The 14,208-nt window shown below is 40.0% G+C and overlaps 1 long non-coding RNA gene across 1 annotated transcript in view; it reads right to left on the bottom strand.

The window, feature by feature from the left end:
• Positions 1-2,320: 2,320 nt before the first annotated feature.
• Positions 2,321-14,208, bottom strand: part of LOC308235068 — a 45,686-nt gene continuing 33,798 nt past the window's right edge. Inside the window, exon 4 of the long non-coding RNA XR_013959162.1 lies at positions 2,321-5,969. This is a non-coding gene — a long non-coding RNA (uncharacterized lncRNA). The remainder of the gene's footprint in view (positions 5,970-14,208) is intronic.

Here is a 14,208-nt window from a genome sequence, read left to right as displayed (position 1 = left end):
AGTTTCTACTTATGTTTTTGTTAACTCACTTTCCTGCCTTTCTTTGGTTTTTCTCTCCATTCTTTTTTTCTAGTTCAAAAGTTCTACCTGCCACTGATCCCTCCCTTCCTCTTAGTGGCTGCCCTGGTTATTTTAACATGCACTGTACACTTAAGTCTGCCAACCACCTGAAATAAAAGAACCTTAGAATGCTTTAATCCAGCGATTTTTAACCTTTTCCATTTCATTGCACACATAATTACTAAAATTCTAAAAAATATATTTCCTTATCTTACCAAACAAAATAGGAATAATTTTGATTCATTCATACTGGACAGCTATTGTTGGCTGTTGTCATCTTTTTATTTGACAATCTTTAAGGGAAAAGAGGTCAGTGTGGCTCAATAAATAGGTATAGCATGCTTTAAAAATTCCTGTGGCACCTAAGTGTGCCTCTTGTGGAACACTGGTTGAAAATTGCCACTTTAACCCAATAACTCCCAAGTTTGTTTCTCAAAATTTTAGCTCTTTTAACTCCACAAAATAGACATCATTGTTTTATACTCACTATTCCTTTAATCAAATCATTGATATGAAAAGTTCTTTTGCCTATTTAACCCTTGGTATATTTTAGTCTGGACACTGGCATTTTCTCATTTTACATTTCAACCTATTTTCCACAAGATTCCTGATATAGCATTGCCAGGAATTCCCTGGCTCCATATGCTAATTAACTCTACCCAGCTAAAGCAGACTCTCCCTAAAGTTCACTCCTCCAACTACCATTTATCTTATAAACCTTGACTGACAATTTAGGTGTCCAACGTTCAAGTCACTTATATCTACACTAGAGGCCTGGTGCACGAAATTTGTGCAAGGGGGGGGGGTGTCCCTCAGCCCAGCCTGCACCCTCTCCAATCCAGGACCCCTAGGGGGATGTCTGTCGGATTAGGCCCCATCCCTGTGGGCAGTCAAGCATCCCTATCACAATCCAGGACTGCTGGCTCCCAATCACTTGCCTGCCTGCCTGATCGCCCCTAACAGCTTCTGCCTACCAGCCTGATAATCCCCTAACCACTCCCCTGCCAGCCTGATCAACGCCTAACCCTCACCTGCTTGCCCGATTGCACCCAACTGCCCTCCCCTGCTGGCCATCTTGTGACCACATGGGCATGGCCATCTTGTGCAAGGGTGTGACAGCCAATTTGCATATTACCTCTTTATTATATAGGATTCTATCAATTAGGATGGAGTAAGATAGATGTACTTAAAAGGTTCAGCTCATCTGCCTCCTGACATGCTGAGTAAAAATGATTCTGAATTTCAGATTCAATTTTCCTCTATAGGTCAACACAACCAGTCTTGCTGGGCAGGGGCCCTTAGCCATGGCCCATAAATACATATTAAGGTATTCCCTGGTTTTGTCTTTGGTCATATGATTTATTCTGTTGACTACAAAGCTACAATAACACAAGACCAGAGTTCAGAGCTAAGTGAAGCACAAGAGATTAAGGAGCAAAAAATCAGTTTAGGAAAACCTATCTTTTGGTTAAAATCTTTGTTTTTCCTTCTTTGGGTGACAAATGCAGGTAATTTTTAAATGGTGCACAAATATCTGGTTCAATTTCTTAGACTTAGTATATAACATTCTTTTTAAAAAGGTAGTAGAGGGGCTCAATATTAGAAAGGACTAAGTTTCATTTAGATAACTAAGTATATAACTTATGGTCATTCCTCCATAAAAGCTAACAAAAAAATACACAGTAATGATGTGGTATTTAACATGTGTAAAAGCTTTTTAAAAAGCAGCTTTTGAAATCAAGCTCAAAATGCTGTATTGCTGATGGTCACCATTATGTAAGAAAACTTTTAATTAATAATATTTATATCAAGTTATACTGTAAATATGGACCAAAGAAAAACCATCTTCAGGAAGGATTGGTTTACATAATAGAATTCTGTTCAGGGTCTGGACCACTTTTCTCATATACATGCTATCCTCTACACCCCTGTAAAAGAAACAAACAGCCCTGGCCGGTTTGGCTCAGTGGATAGAGCGTTGGCCTGCGGACTGAAGGGTTCCAGGTTCGATTCCAGCCAAGGGCACATGCTGGGGTTGTGGGCTTGATCCCCAGTAGGGGGCGTGCAGGAGGCAGCTGATCAATGATTCTCATCATTGGTGTTTCTCTCTCTCCCTCTCCCTTCCTCTCTGAAATCAATAAAGAAATATATATTTAAAAAAAATAAAAAAAAGAAACAAACAGTAACTTGATGGCGGGGGGGAGGGGTGTTGGGGGGATTCCCTTCACAATGTCTATGTATATAAAATCATCACATTGTACACTTTAAACATCTTACAATTTTATTTGTTGATTACTAGTACATCTCAATAAAGCTGGGTGGGGGTCAGATGGACCCAAAAGGATGTATTTGTCAAAGTACTGGGAGGAATGAAAGTCTGCAGGTTATAACTGAGATCCAGGTGTTAGCATTTAACTCAAACTGTGGAAGTTGTGGGCAGTTAAGTGATTTTCTTTTAAAAGTAAAACAATCAAACTTATTTTTAATGCACACACTGTTCCCATGGTAATTTACAGGACAGGAAATTTGACATTCCAGAAAGTTTATCTAAAAAGACAAGTTACACAAAGGCTGTGTAAACTTTAAGTGAAAGTTATCAAAATTTTCTAAGCTCAAATGATATGTTGTAAAATGCGTAGACAAACATATAGTATATACACTGACATGTAAAAATAAATTAAACAGATTTGGATTATGCTATCATTTTTAATTTTAATAAAATAGATAATTTCATACTACATAGAGAACAAGTCCATCTACTCATCATTGATAAAATTTTAGAAATATTTTCTATAAAAGTTTAGCATTTGATTGGGAATAAATCAATTGGAACATGATTTCTATAGGTACAGTGATCCCATCCTCACCCTCATGATTTTGAGAAACTTTAAAAATACAGAAAAGTACAAAAAAATAAGACAAGATATCCATATTCCACAATCCAGAACTACCCAGTATATATATATTTACTCGCAGTCTCTTCTGTTTTTTAGAGAAGTGGATGTTTACATATAAAAAAATGAAGTCCTCTTTAACCAATTCCCCACTCCACCCCTCTCACATTCATCCCCTTCCTTTTTCAACTCTTCATAGGCAGCCACTATCAAGAGTTTGGTCTTTATCCTTGCAATCCATTTCAAAAACATTTTAAAAACATACATACATATATGTATCTATTACCAATATATAGTACTGAATTTTTGTAAGGGAAGTTTTAATTCAAACAAAAATGTCATGGTATCAGAATTGTCATTCTGTGTCTTCATTTTCCTCAACATTTTTGATACCATTCTCTGTAATACATATAGATATCATTTGTTACATTTTACAGATACATAATATCCCATCCTAAGTACTTTCTACTTTTTTACTGATGGGCATTTGTTTCCAAATTATGGCTACTACAAATCATGCCACAGTAAATAACCTGGTACATATTTCCTGAGCATACAAACTCAAGAGTAGAAAAGCTAAACACTTTTAATTCATTATAAGGAATGTTTTCCTACTCCTAGGGTCATAACCATTTCAGTACGCAGCTTTTCAATAGTCCTGTTTGCTTGTTTATTTTCAATGTGTTTTCACTGATTTCAGAGAGGGAGAGAAACATCAAAATTGATTGACTGCCTCCTGCACACCCCCTACTGGGGATTGAGCCTGCAACCCAGGCATGTGCACTGAATGGGAATGGAATCATTGACCTCTTGGTTCATGGGTTGAGGCTCAACCACTGAGCAACATATGCTGAGCCATAGTCCTGCTTTTAATCTCCACGGATTTTACCTTTATGCATAGTTCATGATCTTTTTTCCCTTGGAGAACAAATCACCTCCAAATCATTTTTTAAACAGTCCCATTATCTTCTCCAATTCTAAATTCTAATAAATGCATAGGTATTCCAGAATCTCTTCTGTTCTGCTAAAACAATAAAAGTATTTGCCTTTCTTACATGTACTACTTGTTATTACAATGGTGAAGATCTCCAGATCAAGGCAGACAGACAGTAATGATAAGCATGTTTCCCATTCCCAATTTTAGTGGAAAAGTGTCTGAAGTTTCAGCATTACTTTACCTGTAGGTTTTTTGCTGGGCATAGGATTTTTATGTCTTTATCTTCAGTATGAATTCTCTGGTATCCCATATGGTTTTAGCTTTTGCTTCCCTCATTTGTGACACTTTACTTTAGAATTGATTACTTTGATGTGCTTGCCATAAGCTGTAAATTCCTGATGAATTACTTTCCAATTTTCAAGATACTTACAGTTTTTAATGAGTATGAATTTTCTGGTGTCTAATGTGGTGTGACTTCTGGCTGAAAGCTTTCCCACATTCACTACATTGATAAGGTTTCTTACCTGTGTGAATTCTCAAATGCAGAGCAAGGGTTGAGAATTGAGAGAAAGCTTTCCCACATTCATTACATCCATAGGGCTTCTCACCTGTATGGCTTCTCGCATGCACAGTAAGAGATGAACTTTGGGAGAAAGCTTTCCCACATACATTGCATTCATAAGGCTTATCACCTGAATGGATTCTCACATGTACAATAAGTGATGTTCGTTGAGAGAAGGCTTTTCCACATTCATTACATTCATAGGGTTTTTCTCCAGTGTGAATGTTTTGATGTTTTATGAGGTACTTCTTTTGGCCAAAAGCTGTTCCACATTCACTGCATTTAAAGGGTTTCTCTCCAATATGAATTTTCTCATGCTCAGTAAGGTTTGATTTGCCACTGAAGGTTTTCCCACACTCCTTACATACAAAGGGCTTCTCTCCTGTGTGAGTTCTCTGGTGTCTGATGAGGTTTGACTTCTGAATGAAAGCTTTCCCACAATCTTTACACTCAAAAGGTTTCTCTCCAGTGTGAATTTTCTGATGGGTAAGAAGGTTTTCCTTCTGGCTGAACGATTTTCCACATTCATTACATTCAAAAAGCTTCTCTCCAGTATGGGTGTTCTGATGTTTAATGACATACTGCTTTTGGCTGAAGGCTTTTCCACATTCATTACATTCAAAAGGTTTCTCTCTATTATGAAAATGCTCGTGCTCAGTGAGATTTGATTTGTGGCTGAAGACTTTCCCACATACCTTACAAGCAAAGGGGTTTTCCCCACTACAAATTCTCTGCTGACTGTGGTGTGACATCTGAAAAGAAGCTTTCCAACATTCACAAGTTCTCTCTCCTGTATGAATTTTTTAATAAATGAGGATTTACTTTTGGCTGAAGGTATTTCCACATTTCTTACATTAGTAGAGATTCTCTGTGTGTGACTTTCAAAGTAAAGGATAGATTTGAGATAAAACTTTATCGTACTGAGTTCAAAGCTTTCTCTCAAAGTATAAATATTCTAATACTCAGTGAATTGTTATATTCAGGTTTCTCTTCAGTTGGAATTTTTTTTCTGCTCAATGAAATGTCATCTAGCTAAAGGCTTTTCAATATTCCTTAGAAGCGCAGGGTTTTTCTCCAGCCTGACTTCTACAATTCATAAGGTGTGACACAAGTGAAAGTTTTCCCACATTCAGTAACTTCACAGGGTATGAATCTAGTACGAATGTTCTGATATCTGATGGGGTTCAAACTTTTTTAACTGAAGGCATTTCTACACTGATTTACATTTAAACAGTGTTATTACCATAAGGAGAAAGTGTGGCAAGATTTTCAAATCAATAAAATTGATGATTTGTTCCTACACAATGTCCGCATGATTAAGTCTAATTGTGTTTCAAATCTTTTCTAGGTAAGTTGAAAAGAATGTTGCCTTAAAAGATAAAAGGTCTGAGATCAGAGGAAGTAATTTTCCGATTTTCTGATATTTTCCTCAGTCTGTACTTTACTGAAGATGGATGCAACGTGACTCCCAAGTCTTGCTGCCTCTCTATCTGCTCATCATCTTCTCAGGCTTTTTCTAAAATGAAACACAAAAGAAACATCATTTAAAAGAGTTAATGTATAAAGTGCTTAGAACTGCAGGTGGCACCTGGTAAGCACTCAATAAATGTTAGCATTATGTTATTATCATTATTTATGAATTTACCATGACTAGCAATAAAATTTCAGATTGTACTTTTTGTGATTAACTCTGCTAGCCCATTTCAAAATATTAAAGAAGCCTCATGTCCAATGTCTTCACCTAAGTTTTGAGAAGAAAACCATTGGGAAGGATATCTAGGTAGAAAATTAATATTCACTGGTACACAAAATTTAGATAACTCTTGAAAAACAACATTTCTCATTTCATAATTCAGCAACGAATATAACAAACAATGAAGAATTAAACTGAGAAAGTCTAGCTATGACGCCAAAGAAAGGGAAAGGATTATTCCCTAAACTCCTTTAAATGACAAAAGGTAAAATGGTCCAAACTCAAGAAAAAGGGATATAATATGACAAAAGACATCAATATACACAGATATTAACAATTTTAAAAATATTGTTTTGTTGATTTCAGAAGGGAAGGGAGAGGGAGACATAGAAACATCAATGATGAGAGAGAATCATTGGCTGCCTATTACATGCCCCCTACTAGGGATCAAGCCCGCAACCCTGGCACATGCCCTTGACCGGAATCAAACCTGGGATCCTCCAGTCCACAGGCAAACACTCTATCCACTGAGCAAAACCAGCTAGGGCTTAACAATTTTTTAATAGCATAAAGCAAATGAAAGGTTTTCAACACACAGAAGAGCTCAGGAAGTTCAAATAACATAAAGGTATTGCAGAAGAGGATGCCAATTTGTGCCACAAATTATCAAAGACTCAGAAAATGCAGGGAAATCAAGTACCTCAAAACAAGAAATAAAGGATGGTGGATGAAAAAAAATATTGTATAAGGTGCAGTTTGACCTCTACACTCCCAGTGAGGACACAGGACCAATCCTTTATATGAAATGGAAGTTATACTTTGCATAAATTTAATCAGAGAGGCTTCAGACTCAGGGGACACCCAACAAATGAAATGTCATGGAAGAGGTGCTACACTGAAACCAATGTGATTAAATCTGTATATAATATGGTGAGACCATCAGCATCTTTCTGGAAATGATGCAAAAATAAATGTTGGCAACCAGGTATATGTAAACATGTGAGCAGAACGTGAAAAGATCTTTTTCTGAACAAACAAAGCGCCATGAAAACCACAGTAGAATGCTGCTCTAAGATAATAACTGTTGCTTGTATTCATTTCTTTTGCTAAAACAAAGGATCTGGCTACACCTAAGTTCTTGAGAATAAAAATAGCATAATTCTTCTGCAAGGAGGAGACCCTGGATCCATAAGGCATTTTTCTTTCCATCCATTGAAACCTACCAGAGGATAGAAGCACCCAGGCACAAGAGTTTACCTATTAGTGAATAATTCTTAAATATGACTGTATAGCCAATATTTCAGACATTTGAGGAACACCACTAACATGAAAGATCAACATCAAGAGAAAAAAAAATCCTCTAAGGAAATAAAAGGCTAAATAAACAACAGAAACTTAAAACCAATCACAGTTATCCTATATAATAAAACCTAATATACTAAGTGTGTAGTCGACCATTCAACCAATCAAAGCATAATATGTTAATGGCTAGAGGCCCAGTGCATGAAATTCGTGCATGGAGGTGTATGTCCCTCAGCCCAGCCTGCAACCTCTCCAATCTGGGACCCCTCAAGGGATGTCTGACTAAACGGGCAGTCGGACATCCCTCTCACAATCCAGGACTGCTGGCTCCCAACCACTCGCCTGCCTGCCTGCCTGATTGCCCCTAACTGCTTCTGCCTGCCGGCCTGATCACCCCCTAACCACTGCCCTGCCAGCCTGATAGACACCTAACTGCTCCCCTGCTGGCCCGATTGCCCTAACTGTCCTCCCCTGCAGGCCTGGTTGCCCCCAACTACCCTCCCCTGCTGGCCTGGTCTCCCCCAAATGCCCTTCCCTGCAGGCCTGGTCCCCCCCAACTGCCCTCCCCTGCAGGCCTGGCTCCTTCCAACTGCCCTCCCCTGCAGGCCTGGTCCCCCCAAACTTCCCTCCCCTGCCGGCCCAGACACCCCTAACTGCCCTCCCCTGGAGACCTGGTCACTCTCCAACTGCCCTCCCCTGCCGGCAATCTTGTGTCCACATGGGGGCGGCCATCTTGTGTGTTGGAGTGATGGTCAATTTGCATATTACTCTTTTATTAGACAGGATATGCTAAGGCTGCTCAACTGCTCACTATGATGTGCACTGACCGAAAGGGGGCAGTCAACCAGTTGACCAGTCACTATTATGAGCACTGACCACCAGGGGGCAGATGCTCCAACTGGTAGGTTAGCTTGCTGCTGGGGTCCGGTCAATTGGCACTGAGTGAGATGGGCTGGACATGCCCTGGGGCCCTCCCGCGGTATCTCCCTAGCTGGCCAACTTCCCACGTCCCTCCTGGCCCCAAATGTGCACTGGTGGGGTCCCTTGGCCTGGTCTGTGCCCTCTTGCAATCCAGAACCCCTCGGGGGATGTCAGAGAGCTGGTTTCGGCCCAATCCTACAGGCCAGGTCAAGCGACCCCACTGTTGCACGAATTCATGCACCAGGCCTCTAGTAAAAATATATTTTATCAGTGAAACAAACAGAATTTTGTAAGCAAAAAACAGAAAGAAAAAGCCCCCTTAGAAATTAGACTAGAGAGAGAACGGGAAGGTGAGGTAAACTGTATTACCATCCTATCCTATATAATAAAAGGCTAATATGCAAATAGACCAAACAGTGAACAACTGGTCGCTATGACATATGCTGACCACCAGGGGGCGCGTACAGAACATGGCGGGCGTTGGCCGCGGTGGGATGGTGGAGCAGTTGAGCAGGGGTGCCAGACCAAGGTGGGGCGCCGGCCCCACTTGTATCTGCTGCCAGCACTCTACACCATCAGCGGGTACGAGCAGCAGTTGCCGGCCCCAATCGCCCCTCAGGGCTTCTCCATCTCCCCCTGCTCCTGATGGGTGATCAGGGCAGCAGCCACCACTCACACCCGCTGACGGTGCCAGCCCCAATCGCTCCACGTCATCAGCCGGGCCAGCGCTGTCAGCATGTGGGAGTGGCGGCAGCAGGAGCGGGGCTGCTGGCAGACAGGGGACCAGGGGCCATGGCAGGAGGGGCCAGGTGGGGGCGTGAAGTTGGGCTGAGACCCGCCCCTGTGCCCACTGCTACCTCGCAGCCCACAGTTCCTTTCAAGGTGCACAAATTCGTGCACTGGGCCCCTAGTTCATTAATAACAGGATCTCCTAAATGAAGAAGAATTACAATGAAGTGAGAACTCAGACATGGCTAGGTACCTTGTTTGGCCAATGAAATATAAGCATACGTGATAAGTATTTCCTAGTAGAAGCTTTAAGAAGACAAATTCAGAGGATAAACCAAGGTAATACATAGAAAAGCTGAGTAAATTTCTATGATAACTAGAGGCCCGATCAGATTCCCCACCTCCTCCTTCCCTCGCTCCCTCAGCACTCCGCTGGTCGTTTGCCATGTTATACGCCACCCCCTAATGGTCAGCGCACGTCATAGCGAGTGATCGAACTCCCAAGGGGACACTTTGCATATTAGCCTTTTATTATATAGGATGGTGATGCAAAGCTATTAAGAGCTACCAGGTCAGAATACAGCCAGCCAAGTCCTGGCCCAGTAGCTCAGCTGGTTGGAATACTGTAATGATGTGCCATGGTTGAGGGTTCAATCCCCAGTCAGGGCACACACGGGAATCAACCAATGAGTGCACAGATGAGTGGAGCAACTGATGTTTCTCTCTTTCTCAAATCAATAAATTAAAAAAACAACACACACACATTAAAAAAATAATAATAATACAGCCAGCCCAGATTGAAGTAGGTCAACAAAAATTCTAGTAGTATTTTGAGGGGGGGAAATGGAAAGATTTCCCTATGCATTTAACAATGTAGAGACTAGAACTAAGAGGGCTTTTAACTATTCTGAGACAAGTCCAAGAGAGTCTGAGCTAAATACAGAAAACCAAGCAAACAAAAAGTTTGGCAAAAATAAACTCCATGGCCCTGGCCAGTGTGCCTCAGCAGTTAGAGCATCATCAAACCCAAGACTTGCAGGTTCGATCCTGGCCCAGGTGGAAGCATGTGCAGGACACAATGAATCCATGTGTCTCTCTCACCTCAATGTTTCTGTCTCCTTTCCCCTCGCTCTTTCTACTCTTTCTAAACTCAATGGGAAAAATATCCACTGGTGAGGATTAACTAGAGAACTAACTAAATAATAGAAATAAATTCCACGAAAAGTTGCCAAAACCGGTTTGGCTCAGTGGATAGAGCGTCGGCCTGCGGACTGAAAGGCCCCAGGTTCGATTCTGGTCAAGGGCACGTAACTTGGTTGCGGGCACATCCCCAGTAGGAGGTGTGCAAGAGGCAGCTGATCGATGTTTCTCTCTCGTCGATGTTTCTAACTCTCTATCCCTCTTCCTTCCTCTCTGTAAAAAATCAATAAAATATATTAAAAAAATAAATAAATAAAATTCCATGAAAAGTGAATATATATAAAAACATATACATATGTAAATAACATATATGAATAATTGTATACATATACACATAATTCTGTTGTACACCTGGGAAAATCATTTAGTTTTAAGCTAAAGTAGCAACTTTTTCATAGATACCATTAATTTGACTTAAATAAATTAATGAGTGCCTTAAAAGTTATAATTATTCAGATTTGGGTATGGTTTATTAGGTACTATCTTCAGAAAGAACAAAATAAGACAATCCTTTAAAGGAAAAAACTGACAATATACGTATATGTTGCCAATGATAAAATTTGAGTTTTCAAGAAATTAGAATTTTGGAAAATTGGTATCCTCCACAAGACTGATAGCTTCCAAATTCTTAAAAGACTTTTATAATGAGATTGGTGGTGATGCTAATAAAATGAGATGTTTTGATGTCATATAATGAGATACGTCAATATTTAAAAGATCGGCATAATTCAATTAACCAATGCATGTTACATGCATTCAAAGTTTAAGACAGGTCACAAGTTTAAGACACGGATTTCTTGTAAAAGGATGAAGAAATCTGTTATAATTTCAAATTCCACATTAAGGCTAATCTTGAAAAAAATGACTTGTCAAGTGTTGGTGGAATACAAAAAAATTCCACAAATTATCTGAAAAGGCTATTTTAAAATATTTCTCCCGGAGTGAAGTCAGAGGAATGGCGGTATGAGAGAGCCCCTTAGCCTCTCCTGAAATTTCAGTAAGTTAACCAATTATAATTCAACAAATAATTCCCTGCTAAATACAGAGGCACACATGACAGACCCAGGCATTAAAACATCTAAAGGTGGGCAATCAGGAATAAACAGGGAGACAAGAAGGGAGGAAAGCACAGATGCCCACAGACACAACCCTGCAGCTGGGAGTTCCTGGCTTGGTCTGGAGGGAAGGAAGCTGGTGATAGCAGATGCTTCATTCGGTCAGGAGGAACAGAGAGCTGGGAGGGGCGGGGGGAGGGCAGGCCAGCAGGGCAAGCAGCAAGAGGAGCGAACCTCATCAAAGGAGTCAGCAGATGGAAAGCACTATGGAAAGCCATCTAAAAAATTAGGAATAGAGCTTCCATATGACCCATCAATCCCTTTCCTAAATATATACCCCAAAACCTCAAAATCATGTATTAGCAAAAATATATGCACTCCTATGTTCATGGTGGCCAAGACATGGAAACAACCAAAGTATCCTGCGATAGAGGATTGGATAAAGACGATGTGGTAGCCCAGCCCGTGGCTCAGTGATGGAGCATCATCCTATGAACCAGGAGGTCTCAGTTTGATTGCTGGTCATGGCACATGCCCAGTAGGGGACATACAGGAGATAGCCGAGCAATGATTTTTCTCTCATCACTGATGTTTCAATCTCTCTCCCTCTACTTTTCTCTTGAAAAAAAAAAAAAAAAATGTGGTATATAAACACAATGGAATACTACTGAGCCATAAGGATAAAATACTACCATTTGCAACAACATGGATGCACCTTGAGAATATTATGCTAAGTGAAATAAGTCAGTCAGAAAAACTAGTGAACACAAACAGCAATGTGGTGGTTCCCAGAGGGAAGGAGGTGGGGGGGAGAAGATGGTCCTAATATATGGTGACAAAAGAACATGTGACTTGGGGGGGGGGAGGTGTACAGATCTTGTAACAAAGAAACCCACACCTGAAACCTGTATGATCATGTTGACCAATGTCACCTCAATAAATTAAAAAAAAAAAAAAAAAAAAAAAAGACTCAACTTAAAAATAAATAAATAAAAAATACTTCTCCCACCCAGTTGATGTGACTCAGTGGTTGAGTGTCGACCCATGAACTGTGAGGTAGCCAATTTGATTCCTGGCCAGGACCATGTGCAGTTGCGGGATTAATCCCCCGTGAAGGGGTGTGCACAAGGCAGCTGATCGATGTTTCTCTCTCACTGATGTTTCAATCTCTCTCCCTTCCCTTCTTCTCTAAAATCAATGGAAACATATTAATATATACATATATATATATATCCCTTTTCTAACTACATCTGTATGAAGCCACAATTTTAAAAAATACTTCAACCAAAACAGGTTATAACAGCAGAAATGAGATAACAACAGTCTCCTATTAAGCCTTTACTACTTTCAGATAGTAAAGTTATTTACAAATGTGCAAAGTGATGTCACTCTTCTCACTACCTTTTTTCATTTTGGAAAACGTTTTTAAAAATATTTTTATTGATTTTAGAGAGAGAGGAAGGGAAAGAGAGAGATACCAGTACTGGGGAACAAGCCCACAACTTGGGCAAGTGCCCTGACTAGGAATTAAAATGGGTTGACGCTCAATCACTGAACCACACCAGCCAGGCAATACTTACGATTTTTATTAAGAAATGTAATATAATTGGCCTTGGCCTGGTAGTTCAGTTGGTTAGAGTATTGTCCTGATATGTCAAGGTTGCATGTTTGATCCCCAGTCAGGGCACATAGAAGAATCTACCAAAGAATGCATAAGTAAATGGAACAACAAACCGATGTTTTTCTCTTCCTTCCTCTCTCTCTAAAATAAATCAACCAATAAAATTAAATTAAAAATTAAAAAAAGAAATGTAACATAAGTTTACATGAAATAGGATTCTTATTTGTAGTAGTTTTTAAAAAATATATTTTTAATAATTTCAGAGAGGAAAGGAGGAGAGAGATAGAAACATCAATGATGAAAGAGAATCATTGATTGGCTGCCTCCTGCATGCCCCTGACTGGGGATCCAGCCCACAACCAGGGCACATGCCCTGACTAGGAATCGAACTGTGACCTCCTGGTTCATAGGTCGAGACTCAACTACTGAGCCACATCAGCTGGGCAGTATGTCTTTCTTGATTGGACTAAAGTTTATCCTTTAAAGGCTTGACTGATCATATCACAAGGACCATGAGGAAAGAAATAACCCAGACATAATATGAAACTGGTTTGAAGTGATCTCTGGACCTAAAAATAATGAGCTAAAATCTCTAATATGTGTATTATATTAGTGATTTCAGTGTCTGACACAAAGAGAACGAAGTCAGTTAGACAGCTGTTTATCCTATAAACAGGTAATATTATGACAGGCAAGACAAAAGGGTTAGAGGTGCCAAAATAAAAATTAATATTATAAAAAGAATTACTTCAAACTTCAGAATGGATGAGTCCTTTCTGGGAATCAATTTATACAGGGAAGGAGGAAAGGCGGAATGCAGTATTCTAGGAGCCACCTCCAGCAAAAGGGTAGAGAGAAGAAAGAAAAAAGCAAAAGATGGAATAAGAGAAAGATAAAGCAACATTTCAGGTCATCAAAGCATCAATCAAGCAGAAGTAGGAGAAAATTCCTAGAGGAGTGGCTCAAACATCACATTAATACTATTATAAAATGGTAAAATAAAAACACCTCTGCCCACTATTCATGTCTGTAAAGGAAAAAGAGAAACAGAAAAAGGAAAACTGCATTGTGTGCAAGAGTAGGAATCTACACTAATAAAAGAAAAACATGCAAATTGACCGGCACTTCACGACACCCACCAGCCAATCAGGAGCGAGTATGTAAATTGACCCAGAGATGGCGACGGCCCCACCCCCCAGCCACTCCGGGCCTCTGGGCAGCACACATGCAGGCG

This window comes from Plecotus auritus (assembly GCF_963455305.1).
Source record: "Plecotus auritus genome assembly, chromosome: 10".
In the NCBI taxonomy this organism is placed as follows: Eukaryota; Metazoa; Chordata; class Mammalia; order Chiroptera; family Vespertilionidae; genus Plecotus; species Plecotus auritus.
This window is presented reverse-complemented; position numbering and strand designations above follow the sequence as displayed.